A 14,227-nucleotide genomic window follows, 5' to 3' on the forward strand; every position below is an offset into this window, starting at 1 on the left:
AGTCAGATATGACATTGCTAAACAGTAATTTTCTTTCTCAATGCTCCTTTCTGTGTATTTATGTCTTAATAATGCAAAAAAATTCAATGTCAATAATTAGACCTCATGCATACAGAATTTTAAAAAATGTAGTTGCCTTTTTTCCATTTGAGCTCAAGACATACCAATTTATTTCAAATGAATATACATTTAGGGCACTTTGGTTTTCTATGACCCACACAGTTGTGTTTATTTATAGAAAGCAATGTGAAGAATTTTAAAAATGATTGGAGAAACAATCCTAATGTAAGATAATAAACAAACATGGTAGGAAAAATGAATTAATGACTGAGAGTCAAGACTAAAATCAGCATAAAATGATGATTTAGACCTAGTCTGAAATAAGTTAAATATGGTAATTAAGAAATCTCAAGATATAAAATAAAAATAAGATTAAATACAATCTTTAACAAAGGATTTGCCTATGGTATTTGAAGACACCCTGTACATTGTACCATGAAGTGTAGGTTTGAATATATTCTACAATTCTGATCTTCAGTTCCTATTTTGGCTTTCTTCCTATTCAGGAGAGTTAGATTTTGCTTTGAATTGAGGAGGCTTTGCTCTCTCTGGGTTGCACACTTTTCCTAATATAAGTGACTAACTTTACAAATCAACTCTGTTGAGACCCTCACACAAATTTTAGTGAACTTTTTAGGCTTTTGTCAGAGAGTATGCCTTATTAAAAAATTAATGAGTATTTACTAAGAATTTCCTCAGAGGACAATCCTGTACTGTAAGTTACATGGTGTGGCAGGGATTGGCATTGCTTTTTCGCCTTTATTTGTTTGTTTTTAAATGAACTTCTTTTGAAAAGCCTTGATTAACAGAAATATTGCAAAGAGTGTATACCATGTTCCAAACCCACACTCAGAGCCCCCTACTGTGAACATGTCACAGTAGAAGAGTGCATTTGTCACAACAAATGAACCAATTAACCCTAAGTGCATACTTTTTAAAGATGTTTTGGCCCAGTATCCCCTTCAGGAAGTCAAATTCCATTTAGTCAACTATGATAAGTCATTATTTAGTTTCATAAGAAACTGACCAATTGTCATCCTAAGTAGCTGTTCTGGTCATTCTAATTTATCCCTAGCGAGTATTAATATGGAGAATTGTTTCATTTGCTAATTCCCAACCTGTATATCTTTTTTTGGTGAAGTATCAGCTCCAATCTCCTGCCCATTCTAAAAAAAAAAAAAAAGCCCTTATCATTGAATTTTAAATATTCTCACCTATTTTGTGAACAAGTTCAAAGATATGTGATTTGTGACTATTATTTTCATTATGTGGCTTGTCTTTTCATTCTATTGACAGTGTCTTTGGAAAGAAGACAGTTATAATTATAGCAAAGTTTATCATTCATGTTTCTTTTGTGGCAGACTCTTCTCTTAGTGTGTATAAAATCTGACTACCAAACCTAAGATTATGTAGAATTTTTCTAATTATCTTTAACTTCTATAACTTTGCATTTGATATTTAGGTCTATTTTACATGCTGAATTAATTTTTCTCTATGGTGTAATATATGTGGTTTGATTCATTTTTCTTTTTTTACATATGAACATTCAATTGTTCCATTACCATTTGTTGAAAAGACTCTTTTTTCCCACTGAATAGCACTTGTGCCTTTGTCAAAAATCTTAGTATATTTGTGTGTATCTATTTCTGGTCTCTCCATTCTGTGTCACGGATCTGTTTTTCTGTTCTTTTGCTAGTACCATGCAGTTTTGATTACTGTAGCTTTAAGTCTTAAAATTGGGTAAAATAAGTTCTCCAATTTTGTTCTTCTTCTTCAATATCTTGACTATTCTAGGTGTTTGACCTTTCCATACACACTTTAGAAATCAGTTTTTCAGTATCAACAAAATAGTTTCCTGGGAATTTGATTGGGGTTGATTTAACTCATTAGATAAATTTGGGAAATATTTATATCTCAACATTGTTGTGTTATATCAGCCAAGATCATGAGCTATGTCTCCATTTGATTTATTTCACCAGTATTTTGTAGTTTTCCATACATAATTCCTATGCTAATTTTGTTAGTTTTATGGCCTGTATTTCATTTGAGGGAATGCTCTTGTAAATGGTATTTTTATTTCCAAATTCTAAACTGTTAATACATAGTAAAGTCACTGAATTTTGTGTATTGGCTTTGTGTACTGTGTCATTACTTTATTCATTTAATAATTTCAAGAGGTTTTAAGTACATTCTTTGGAGTTTTCTCCATAGACAATCATGCAATCTGCAAATGGAGACAGGTTTATTTTTGTGTGTCCAATCTGTATACTTTTTACTTCTTTTTCTTGTGTCTTTACACTAGCTCAGACTAGCTATGAGTGGTAAGAGAGGGTATCCTTGCTTTTTCCCAGTCTTGGAGGAAGGACATTCAGCCTCTGACCATTAAGTTTCATATCAAATCTAAATTATTCATATATCCCCTTTATTAAGCTAAGGAATTTCCTTTCAATTCCTAAATTTTCATTAGTTTTTATTATGAGTGGGTGTTGGATTTTGTTGAATATTTTTCTGTATCTGTTGATAAAATCACGTTTTGACTTTTTCTGTTATGTTGAATTGCATTGATTAATTTGTTCATGTTTGTATTAGTCAGCCAAAGGGAGAGGTGCTGATGCAAAATATCAAAAATCGGTTGGTTTTTATAAAGGGTGTTTGCTGGGATAGAAGCTTACGGTTATCAGGCCATAAAGCCTAAGTCACTTTCCTCTTCAGAGTCTTTTGCCAAGTACTGGAGCAAGATGGCTGCCTACATCTGCCAGGGTTCAGGCTTCCTGGGTTCCTCTCTTCCTAGGGTTCATTTCTCTCCAGACTTAGCTCCTCTGTTTTCTCTACAAGGTCAGCTGTAGACTATCAGGCAAATGACTCTGTCTCACTCCCTGGGGCTTCTGCTGTGTCTAAGGAGCCATCTCTATTCCTCTGTGTTCCTCTCCTGTGTGTTCACCTTCCAGGCTTCAGCTAAAACTCCGGCATCAACCATACCAAACTGCGGCAATGCTGAAGCAGACTTCCATTCCAGGAATGGACCCCATTTGGTCATGACCTACTACACTTTCCATGAATTGGTAGGTTTGAACAGCCTGTAATTGGCTGAATATCTTTGAATCTATGATCATGAAGCACTGCTATTTTAGGAAGTTGAAGCTGTGAGTTCTGTTCAGATAAATATATCCCAAAATGGAATTACTTATTAAAATTTTAGGTTTTGTGAAAGTTGGAGTAACATGAACTGGAAGTACCCCCCTACCTGAAACATCAACAACAAATTCTAACAACTAACCAAACAAAACGCAAAATATACATATTCTCATAGCAGTTTTCTGGAATCAGGGAATCAGGCAATAAAGGACAAAGATCCTTGAGAGATAAAGATAAAGAAGTAAGTCCTGTGATTTTTCCAGTTACAGTTTTGAGATTATAGGTCTTTGTGCATTCAGAGGAAATTCAAACACAGCACAATGGACTCTGGAGAGATACAGATAATAGTATGGGAAGAATAAGAGAATTAGTAATAGAATTCACAGGACAGAGTAACAGAGAGAAAACAGCAGCACAGATGGAATGTTCTGAAGATCTAACCTCAGAGTAGTTTTGATCATAAATGTGCAAGGACACTACAGAAGTCTGAGGAAAAAGTATCCAAAAATATTAGAACTTACAATGCTTATAGTACAACATGGCTAAGAACAACACTTGAAACTTGTTCCCACTAACCAACTAGAAAAAAGTCATACTTCACTTGTCATTAGGCAGAGTACTCAGGAAAGTCTTCCTTTATTAGTGTGGAATAATCAGGCCAGATGGAGCTTTGTTCCAGACACAGTTGGCAATTTATAAAAGCAAAAACAAAATACTTCAAACTGTTTCCACAAACTTAGCTTCACCCTAGAACAAGATAAAATAATGTTATAGAGAATACAAAAATATATAGAACACAACAATATGTGGCATCCAAGCAAAGGTTATTAAGCATGCAAAAAAGAAGAGGAAGACAATTCCTAATGAAGAGAAAAATTAAAAATGATCCATACTGATGCAGACATCAGAAAAATAAATACAAGTTTGCTAAATCAGACTTATAACTAAATTCTGAATATTCAATAGTTAAGGAGAGAAATGTCAGATATAAGAGAAATCAAACTTCTATATATGAAAATGACCAAGTGTTAGATTAAAAAACATAGACCATTGCATGAAATTATTGGCAGCTTGAAAATTTCTAAAAACAAGATCAATGAACTCAAGGACACAGAAACAAAAATAACCCACTAGTATACATAGAGAGGAAAAAAATAAAGGAAAAGAGAATCAGAGAGTTGTGGAATAATTTAAGTGGCCAAAGATATGTGGAATTGAAAATCCTGAGAGAAAGTACTGAAAAAAATTTTCTGAAGGAATAATGGCCAATTATATTTCAAATTTCATAAAAAATATTAACCTGAAATCCAAGAAGTTCAGAGGAATCCAGTCACATGAAATAAGAAGAGAACTACACCAAGGATCATTATAACCAAAGTATTCAAACCAGTAACAATGAGAAAATCTTAAAGAGAAAAAAGATCAGTTATACTGAAATAAAAAATAAGTACAATAGCACGTTTCTCATTGGAAATATATTTTTCATGACATAGATGTAAAGGTTCTCAAATGAATTAGAAAACTGAGTCCAGCAATATATAAAAATGAGTGACTGATGTTTCACTCATTCAAGTTTATCATTCAATAATTAATCAATGAAATTCACCATTTTAACTATTTTTTTAAGAAAACATCATCTCCATGGATGCATACAACACATTTGATTAAATCTAATATTTTTCCTGATCATAGCTCTCAACAAACTATGACTAGAAGGGAACTTCCTCATTAAAAAAGGGAACATATTAAAAAAAAAATCACACTTGATGGTACATGACTAAATTATTTTCTCCTAATATTTGAAACAATAAGAGGATACCTAATCTCACCATTTCTCATCAGTGTTGAATTAAGATTAAAATGCATTCAGATTAAAAATCAAATATAAAACTGCCTATATTCACAGATAATGTATTCATTTATTCAAATAATCTAATTGATAATGTATTAAAGTTGTATCCAATAGGATCAATGTACAACACTACTATGCACTAGCAAAAAGCCATCAAATTTTAAATAAAGCATTACTATTGTTTACAATAGAATCAAAATATGAAATATTTAGAGAGGAATCTGACAAAAGATATGAAAGATCTTTACCTTGAAAATTTCAAAATGTTCCTGAAAGAAATTAAATATTTAAATCATTGGTGCCATATTCCGTGTGAATGGGTCAGTTGACTCAATATTATTTGATATCAATTATCCCCAAATTGATCTATAGGTTTAATGAAATCCCAATCAATATCTCCAAAGGTTTTCTTACAGAAATTGTAAAGATATCTTTAAAATTGATATGAAAGCTCAAGTGACTAGAATAGCCAAAACTAACTGGAAAAATGAACAAATTTGAAGGAACACATGACTTGATTTCAAGATTTATTGAGTTACTTTAATCCAGATACTGTGGTACTAATGTAAAGACCTGCAAATTGTCCAAGGAACAGAATACAGAAAAATACTACATACACATGGAAACTGATTTTTTACATCCTGCTAAGGTAATTTAGTGAAGAGAGAAAAGGTTCTTCAATGAAGGCTGGTCAACCATTGAACCCATATATGCAAGCAACAAATAAAAAGAAATCCCTCTAATCCATATACAAACATTACTTCAAAATGGATCTGAGATCTAAATGGAAAACATAAAAGAATAAACATTTCCTAAAGAAATCATAGGAAAAATATTTGTGATCTTCAGTTAGATAAAGGTTTGTTAGAAATGACACAAAACCAGAATCCATTAATAAAAGAAAGGATAAATTGAGCTTCATCAGAATAAGGACTTTTGCTTTTCAAAAACAACAGTTAGAGAATGAAAAGACAAGCCACAGATAAAGTAAAATCCTTTGCCAATCCTATCTCTTGTATCTAGAATATATAATAAATAATTTAAAAATAGCCAATTTTTAAGAATTATCTGATTCTTTAGGAAAAAATATATGGATAGCATATGATTACATGAAAATAAACTCAGCAACATGGATCAATAGGGAAGTGCAAATAAAAACCCCACAATGACATGCCACTACATATCCACTAGAATGTCTAAAATTAAGAAGGCTGGCAAAATCAAGTTTTGGTGAGGTTATAGAGGAACTGGAACTCTTGTATACTAGTAGAATGAATGTAAAATGGTAAAAATCATTTTGGAACAAAATGGCAGTTTCTTTCAATATTACTCATAAACCTGCCATATAATCCAGCCATGCTACTCCAAGATATACCCAAGATATATTTACCTAAGGAAAATAAAAGCCTTTGTCCATACAAAGGCTTGTATAGGGATGTTCGTAGCAGCTTCATTTGTAGCAAACAAAACATGGAAATGATCTAAACATCCATTAATAAATGAATAGATAAGTGGATTGTTATACAATCATATAATTACTAGTACATAGAAATAAAAATGAACAAACTACTGACATACAAAGACATTAATGAAATTCAAAACAATTGTGCTTATGAAATAAATGAGAGAAAAGTGTACATAATTTATGACTTCATTGCTATAAAATTATAGAGATGGCAAACTTATTCATAGTGGCAGAGCAGAGTAGATGCCTAGGGATAGAGTTGTGGTGGGAATCGTAGGAATGTGCAAGTGAGATTATGAAGAAGTAAGAGTAAACTTTTGGGAGTGTTTCATACCTTCACAGCTTTGAATGTGTTGGTTATTTTAAAAGTCTGTAAATTTATCTAAGAGTTTATTAAATTCTGTATTTTAAATATATGCCATTCCCTGTATGCCAGCTATACCTGTATTAGTCAGCCAAAAGAGTGCTAATGAAAAATACCAGAAATCTGTTGAATTTTATTTGGGGTAGAAGCTTACAGTTACCAGGCCATAAAGCATAAGTTACTTCCCTCACCAAAGTCTGTAGCCGTGTGTTGGAGCAAGATGGCTGCCAATATCTGCAAGGGTTCAGCCTTCCTCTTCTTCTTAAGGTTCCATTGTCGCAGCTTCTTCCAATATCAGCTGTAGGCTGGCACAATTCTCATCTCTCTCTTGGGGCTCATTCCTCTCTGGGCTCAGCTGCTTTGTTTTCTCTACAAGGTCAGCTGTAGCTCTCAGGCTTTCTCTCTTCCTGGGCCCTCTGCTGTGTCTAAGGAGCCGTCTCTTTTCTTCTATGTTCTTCTCCTGTGTGTTTAATTCCCAGGGCTCCAGTACAAAAAACTCCAACTTTCTCCTCTGCCATATTGTTTTCTCTGTGAGTCCCGGCCCAATCAAAGCCTTAATCATTATTTAATCAAGTAGAAGTAAAACCTCTGAATTTAAGACAATCTAATACACCCAGAGAAACAGACCAATTTACAAACATAATCCAGTATATTTTTGGAATTCATAAACAGTATCAAACTGCTACAATACCTTGATAAATAAGTTAAAGCATGAAATGAAACAAAAAGGATAGTTATTAATGCTAAAAGTTAAAATTCTCCTTGCTGTATATCTATGTACCATCACATTAGGGTAAATCTGAGGGAAAAAAAACAAAACATGAAAATGTAAATTGACAAATATTTACCATGGCAGACTTTACAGAACCATTTTCAGTCCAAGTAAAAATAGGTGATAGAGAAGACCTTATTAATATAATCAAAACAATAATTTTATGTAACAAATATATAGGGCATTCAAAAAATTAAAGAGATATTGACACAAGCAAACTTTATGGCTTCCATAATGTAGAATAATACAAACAATATTCTTTGATCTCAATCTAGGAAAGCTAGATATTAATGGCAAAAATACCAAAGAAATGATGATTCAGTCTTAAAATTGGGAAAAAAAAGTTTATTAAACAACTCTTGGGTAAACGAAAAGTATAAACTAAACTTGCAGAACTTGTAAGAAAAAATGATTATAAAAGACTATCTTGGCGACAGACTTGGCCCAGTGGTTAGGGCGTCTGCCTACCAAATGGGAGGTCCACGGTTCAAAGCCCAGGCCTCCTTGACCTGTATGCAGCTGGCCCACACACAGTGCTGATGCAGGCAAGGAGTGCCCTGCCACGCAGTGATGTGTCCCGCATAGGGGAGCCCCACGCTTAAGGAGTGCTCCCTGTAAGGAGAGCCGCCCAGCACAAAAGAAAGTGCAGCCTGCCCGGGAATGGTGCCACACACACGGAGAGCTGACACAACAAGATGACGCGACAAAAAGAAACACAGAGTCCTGTGCCACTGACAACAACAGAAGTGGACAAAGAAGACATAGCAAATAGACACAGAGAACAGACAACCAGGGTGGGGGGATAAGGGGAGACAAATAAATAAATAAATAAATCTTTTTTTAAAAAAAGACTGTCTTAAGAATTTATAGGGAAAAAAATAAAGCAATTGCCAAAGAAAAATGTATAGCCTTAAATGCTTACTTTATATTATTCAATATTAAATAATGAAAATAAATGAATTCACAGATCAACAATCTAGAAAAGTAATATTTAAGACTAAGTGAAATAGCAAACATAAAGGCAGAGTATAATATAGGTAAAATAGAAAACAAAACATAAACTCTAATTACTTTTCCTTTGAAATATCAATAAAATGCCAAAACTCTATAACCAGAGCAGCAACGGAAAGGAAAAATTATAAGTACCTTGGAAAGGTATTAAGAAGGACATAATTGTTGGTTTAATGGAAATTATTTTAAAAGTGAGTCCCTTTTTTTTTTTGCAAAACATTACATAATTTTTTATTATTAAATGAGAAAATCTCATTTGTTACATCATCATATTGCTAGTCAGAGAAATGCTGCAGTGATGAAGATAATCAATGTTGGATCAACCAAAGTCCTCATTTATATACAAAGAAATAATGTTCAACACAGCCCAACACAACATTCTTGGTTTTCTTCATATTGATGAGTCCATTTTAATATTGCAGATAAAATAGAAAAATGTAGAGCAAAATGCAGTTTATCAAAATCAATCCAGTAAAATTAGAATACCTAAAAACCCAAAATATGCAGATTAAATAGAGAAAGAGAAAAAGAAATATGTCACAGAACAGTACCAGAATCATAGGTGTTGCCTATGGAATTTTTCTGACACTTCAAACACTAGGTGATCACAAGATTATCTAAACTGACCTGTAAAATATTAAAATATGATTTTAAATTATTTTTATTATTCAAATATAACATTTATACCTCAATCTGACAAAAAAAAATGTACAAGAGACCAAAATCTCGTAAGGATATAACAAATCTTACAAGAATATGAGAACATGGTAATGTTTGGATATACTCATAGTGGCAACAATTAAAAACTACAGCTGGGGGGGTACTGGGTTCCTGGCCGGTGGTGCTCTGTCGTGGTCCCTAGGGGAGCAGCGACAGTCTCCCAGGTGCAGCGGCAAGGACCAGGAAGGAACGAGGGTCCAACAGTGAGCCGCTGATGCTAATGACTATGCTTGTGAGCTGATATGCCTGAAATAAGAACAAGGCCTAGAGCAGCATTGTGCCTGGGAATTTCCTCCTGACAGCCTTCATGTTACTCAAATGTGGCCAGTCTCAAAGCCAAACTCAGCATGTAAATGCAATGCCTTCCCCCCAGCGTGGGACATGATACCCGGGGATGAGCCTCCCTGGCACCAAGGGATCACTATCAATTACCAACTGATGATGCAACTGGAGAATGACCTTGAATGGAAGGTTCAATGCGGATCAGCAGAATATCCCTGTCTACATAAAATAACATGACTTTAAAGTGCTGTTTGACCTAATCTAAGGGGAAATGGAAAGGAGAAATGAGTTTATATGGCTACGAGTCTCTAAAAAAGAGTCTGGAGGCTGTCAGAAGGATTGCCCTTATGCACAACTGAGCAGAGTCTAAGAGACAGATAAAGTAGAGACAACCCCCAGGTATTGGTTCCTTTGAGGGCTAAAGAGGCCCATGGGTGCTATGGTCATGGCAGATGGGGTTAACTGCCATGTCAGATGGCCCTTCTTTGTAGCTGGTGTTTTTGCGTGATGAATCTGGACTCAGATGGGACCTCTCTTCTTAAGACTTTCATGCTACTGTGCTGGAGTTGTAGTTGGTGTCGGGGCTTAAGATATATTTAGGGGATCTGAATCTCTGGACTGACAATGTGATAGCCAGGCCCTGAGCTTCAACAGATTCCAGCACCTACAATCTGATTTATTGGACTCACCTCACTCAGCTAAGATGGAGTTGAAGAAGGACAACCACCACAACATGGAGCCTAGAGTGCCTACAACTGAAAGCGAGAGGATTGCATCCAGTATCCATGAGGAATCTGAGCCTCCTCTTGACATAGAGGTGCAATGGACACAACCAATCCAATGTCCACAGAGAAAAGGTGGCATTGGAGTGGGAAAAGTGGACATGGTGGCTAATGGGTATGGGGTTTGGCAGGAAGAGATGAGATGTGGAGGCATCTTAGGGACTTGGAGCTGCCCTGGATGGTGCTTCAGGGGCAATCACTGGACATTGTAAATCCTCACAGGGCCCACTGGATAGAATGGGGGAGAGTATGGGCCATGATGTGGACCATTGACCATGAGGTGCAGAGGTGCCCAGAGACGTACTTACCAAATGCAATGGATGTGTCATGATGATGGGAATGAGTGTTGCTGGGGGGGGAGTGGTGAGGTGGGGTGGTGGGGTTGAAGGGGTCCTCATATATTTTTTTAATGTAATATTTGTACAAAATCAATTAAAAAAATAAAAAATAAAATAAAATAAATAAAATAGAATAAAAGAACATGAGAACACACTATTATTAAGACAATGTTTTAATTATTATACTTAAATTATTAAATATTATTAAACAGATTTTAACAGGATATTAGGACAAAATAATACAATGCAACCAAGAGAGATAAATGACAGGAATGTAAGGGTGAAATCATTATACTGTCATTCCCTTAGATATCTAAAAAGATTTACAGATAAAAAAACAACAAACATTCCTGTTAAAAACACATAATAAAATAGTTACTTAACTTCCATCTCAGCCTCAAGTTCTGCACAGCGGTCACTGAATAAATGAGGAAAGACTTGTAGTATTCTCACCAGGTGAGGCCAAGGCAAGCCTGCTCACTGCCTCCACTATTTCTTTTAACATTTTAGTAAAAAAAAAATTTAGTAACATTTTAATAAGAAAAAAACAGTTAGTAAAAATTAACTAATGAAACCAGATACTAGGTAAAAATAAAAGATAATTGGAAAATACTATAAAAGTTCGGTAGAAGGTTGGTAGAGTAATGCAAATAAGTAGAAAGGGCAAATTAACCCTTCAGATGTATAAAAAACTGGGAGCTTAGTTCTTACACTTAGGCTTCTTCTACTTTATGTTCATAAAACATGAAAAATAAATTGAACCAATCTATACATTTCTACTTACACAGTTCCTTTACTGCGAGTGGAATCACCATCAGAGGACAGCGAGGTGAAGTTCTGTTGAAGAAAATGCAATTTACCCCGTTTACAAGGAGAGAGAACAGTATGACAGAGACACTTGAACCTGCACACCAGTGGGTTAAAAGGGCGAACCCCAAAGCGTGGCAGTTTGGCGGCTCCTAATGCTGCTGCTATGCATTTATCTTGACTTTCTGATTCCACCTGAAAGAGGAGCTTGTACCTTGGAATTTACCTGGACCTCATTCTCAGCGATACAAGGAGGGTAGACTTGGCCCTACAGTGTTGATGCCTTTTTAGGTCAACCTGAGTCAGCAGCACCAAAATAGTCCCCTCAAAATGAAGGAGCACCTGGGAGCCATGAGTGACAGACAGCTTCTATGCCATGGAGAGACATAAGCTAAGAGAAACGTAGCTGAAAATACACTTGATGAAGATTATAATAATTCACCACACTCTGTAGAGAGGAATACATCATTACAACAGTGTATAGTGAAGAAGCCCCAGGTCTATGCTAGGCAAGTCTGAAATAGTCTTGCATGTGAGCCCATTGCATCTTGACACAAATCTTCATTGCAGTGCACTATTGCAGTACACTTGACAGGAGCCAAAAAAATTTAGAATGATCCTAAATCCTCGAAAGTCCAAACAAATTTTTTTTTTAATATTTATATTATGGAAGACTACATACTGGTAAAAATGAATTTGCTAAGCTAAGTATCAGTGCAGATAGATCTCAAAAAACAATGTGGAGTAAAGTAAAGCAAATTGCAAAATTTGCATATGATTTTTAAAAACGTGAAAAATAATGCTATAATTGCTTTGTGGTATGTTCAAAGTATTAAAAGGATAAAAAAATTCTCATGCAAAAGGCGAAAGAAAAATTGAATATTGGCTCCTTGGTGGATAGTTAAATAACGGAATGTGATGAGGAAGTGATGCAAAGGGATTTAGCTATTCTCTGAAACAATTTTTTTAAACTATGTACACAGATTTTTGGTATGTTTGAATTATTTCAAAATGTATTTTTAAACTAAATGTTTTAATAAAAAAATAGGTAAACAGTCAAAATGGTTGTAAGGCCAAAATAAGAAACCCAAATAAGTCTGCATTTTTTAAGATCATTGGAGAACCTGATGCACCAAGGATCTATTTGTTGGGAAGTACTTGGAGTATTTAAACATCAGTGCTCTTACAACATGACTTGCTTTCTCCCAAGGAACATAGATAACTGTATTAAACAATGAAATCATTATCTTTGTAAAGAAGGGCTAGGGAAGAATGTGATCATATATGATTTTATGGAGCTTACCTTGAGGAACTGTAGCTATTTATTTTATTAGAGGAGCTCCAGGAATGATGAAGTTACACGGAAGAGATTGTAAGCAGATTGTCAACAGGAATTACAAAAGAATAGGGTTTGAGGTGATAACAGTATGTACAAGAGAGATGAGGGGGCAGAGCAGGAAGAAATGAAGAAGCTTTTCTACTTAGTTCTTATTCCTACACTTCTTCTACTTTATTGGGTTTAAAGCATTATAAATAGATTTACTCAGTATATGTATGCATTTACAAATACTCCACTATAAGTGTAAGAACTTTTAGAAAATGCTGAGAGATGCAGTTTTAAAGTTACTAATGTGTTAACATGCAATCAGAGTTTGGTTTCTGGAATAAATTGTACTTTGTCATAATTTTGACATTCTCCTGAATTTGATTTGTTAGAATTAAATTAAAATGTTGGCAACTATATTCATTTGTGAGATATATCTAGAGTTTCATTGTTCATTCTTTCAGTGTTGGATATCAAGGTTATGTTAGTATCATTTAATGAATTAGGAAGTTTTCCAACTTTTTAAAATGATAAACCATATTTTGTTTATTACCTGAGAAATTTATTGCCTGTAAAGGCTTTCTCAGAATAAACTGGGCACATTTTTAATATAAATTTTTATATTAATTATTGCAATTTGTTTCATAGTTTGTTACAGATTTCTGCTTTTGGTGGGTTAATTTTACTAATTTGGTTTCCTGTTTATACATTTTCAAAATCATCACTATAGTCATATCACATACACACCTATGGACATTTGGGGAGTATTTATGCTTTAAGTTTATGAAGTGCCAAGTATCATTTTCTTAATTGTTTATCTGTTTCATGTCCTACCTGATAAATTTTTGGTTATATCAGGGACAATGTGATTTTATCCTGTTTTCTTGTAGAAATTTTAGACTTATAGATCCCAAGTTTCCAGGTAATGTTTGTATGTGGAGGTGGGAGGTAAAGATTGAGGTGTATCTTTCCTTTTGTTTCTCTAGTTGCCTCAAAACAACTTCTTGAATAGACTAGTGCCTTTCCTTATTGAAACCCTAAACAGACCATAGATATGGATGTTTGGTTCTAATCTGGAATCTTTAATCATGTCCATTAATATATGTGTCCAAATGTATGCCAATGCCACATATTATTTTAGTTGTCTAATAATTTCATAAATCAGGTAAATTGTCACACCCATTTTGTTCTTTTAAAAACTATTTTAGTTCCATTAATTTTCCATACAGTTTTATGATCACCTTGTCAATTTCAAAAATAATCTGCTGAGATTTTTATTGGGATTGAATCTGAGGATAAATCTTGGAATCTGTGA

General features: G+C 34.3%; 1 long non-coding RNA gene across 1 annotated transcript in view; it reads left to right on the forward strand.

Moving 5' to 3' along the window:
- LOC139438916 (uncharacterized) overlaps positions 1-13,319 on the forward strand; it is a 69,213-nt gene extending 55,894 nt beyond the window's left edge. Inside the window, exons 2-3 of the long non-coding RNA XR_011648745.1 lie at positions 3,009-3,122; positions 11,570-13,319. This is a non-coding gene — a long non-coding RNA (uncharacterized lncRNA). The remainder of the gene's footprint in view (positions 1-3,008; positions 3,123-11,569) is intronic.
- The last annotated feature ends 908 nt before the right edge of the window (positions 13,320-14,227 follow it).

The sequence above is a fragment of the Dasypus novemcinctus genome, chromosome 5 (genome assembly GCF_030445035.2).
Source record: "Dasypus novemcinctus isolate mDasNov1 chromosome 5, mDasNov1.1.hap2, whole genome shotgun sequence".
Classification (NCBI taxonomy): domain Eukaryota; kingdom Metazoa; phylum Chordata; class Mammalia; order Cingulata; family Dasypodidae; genus Dasypus; species Dasypus novemcinctus.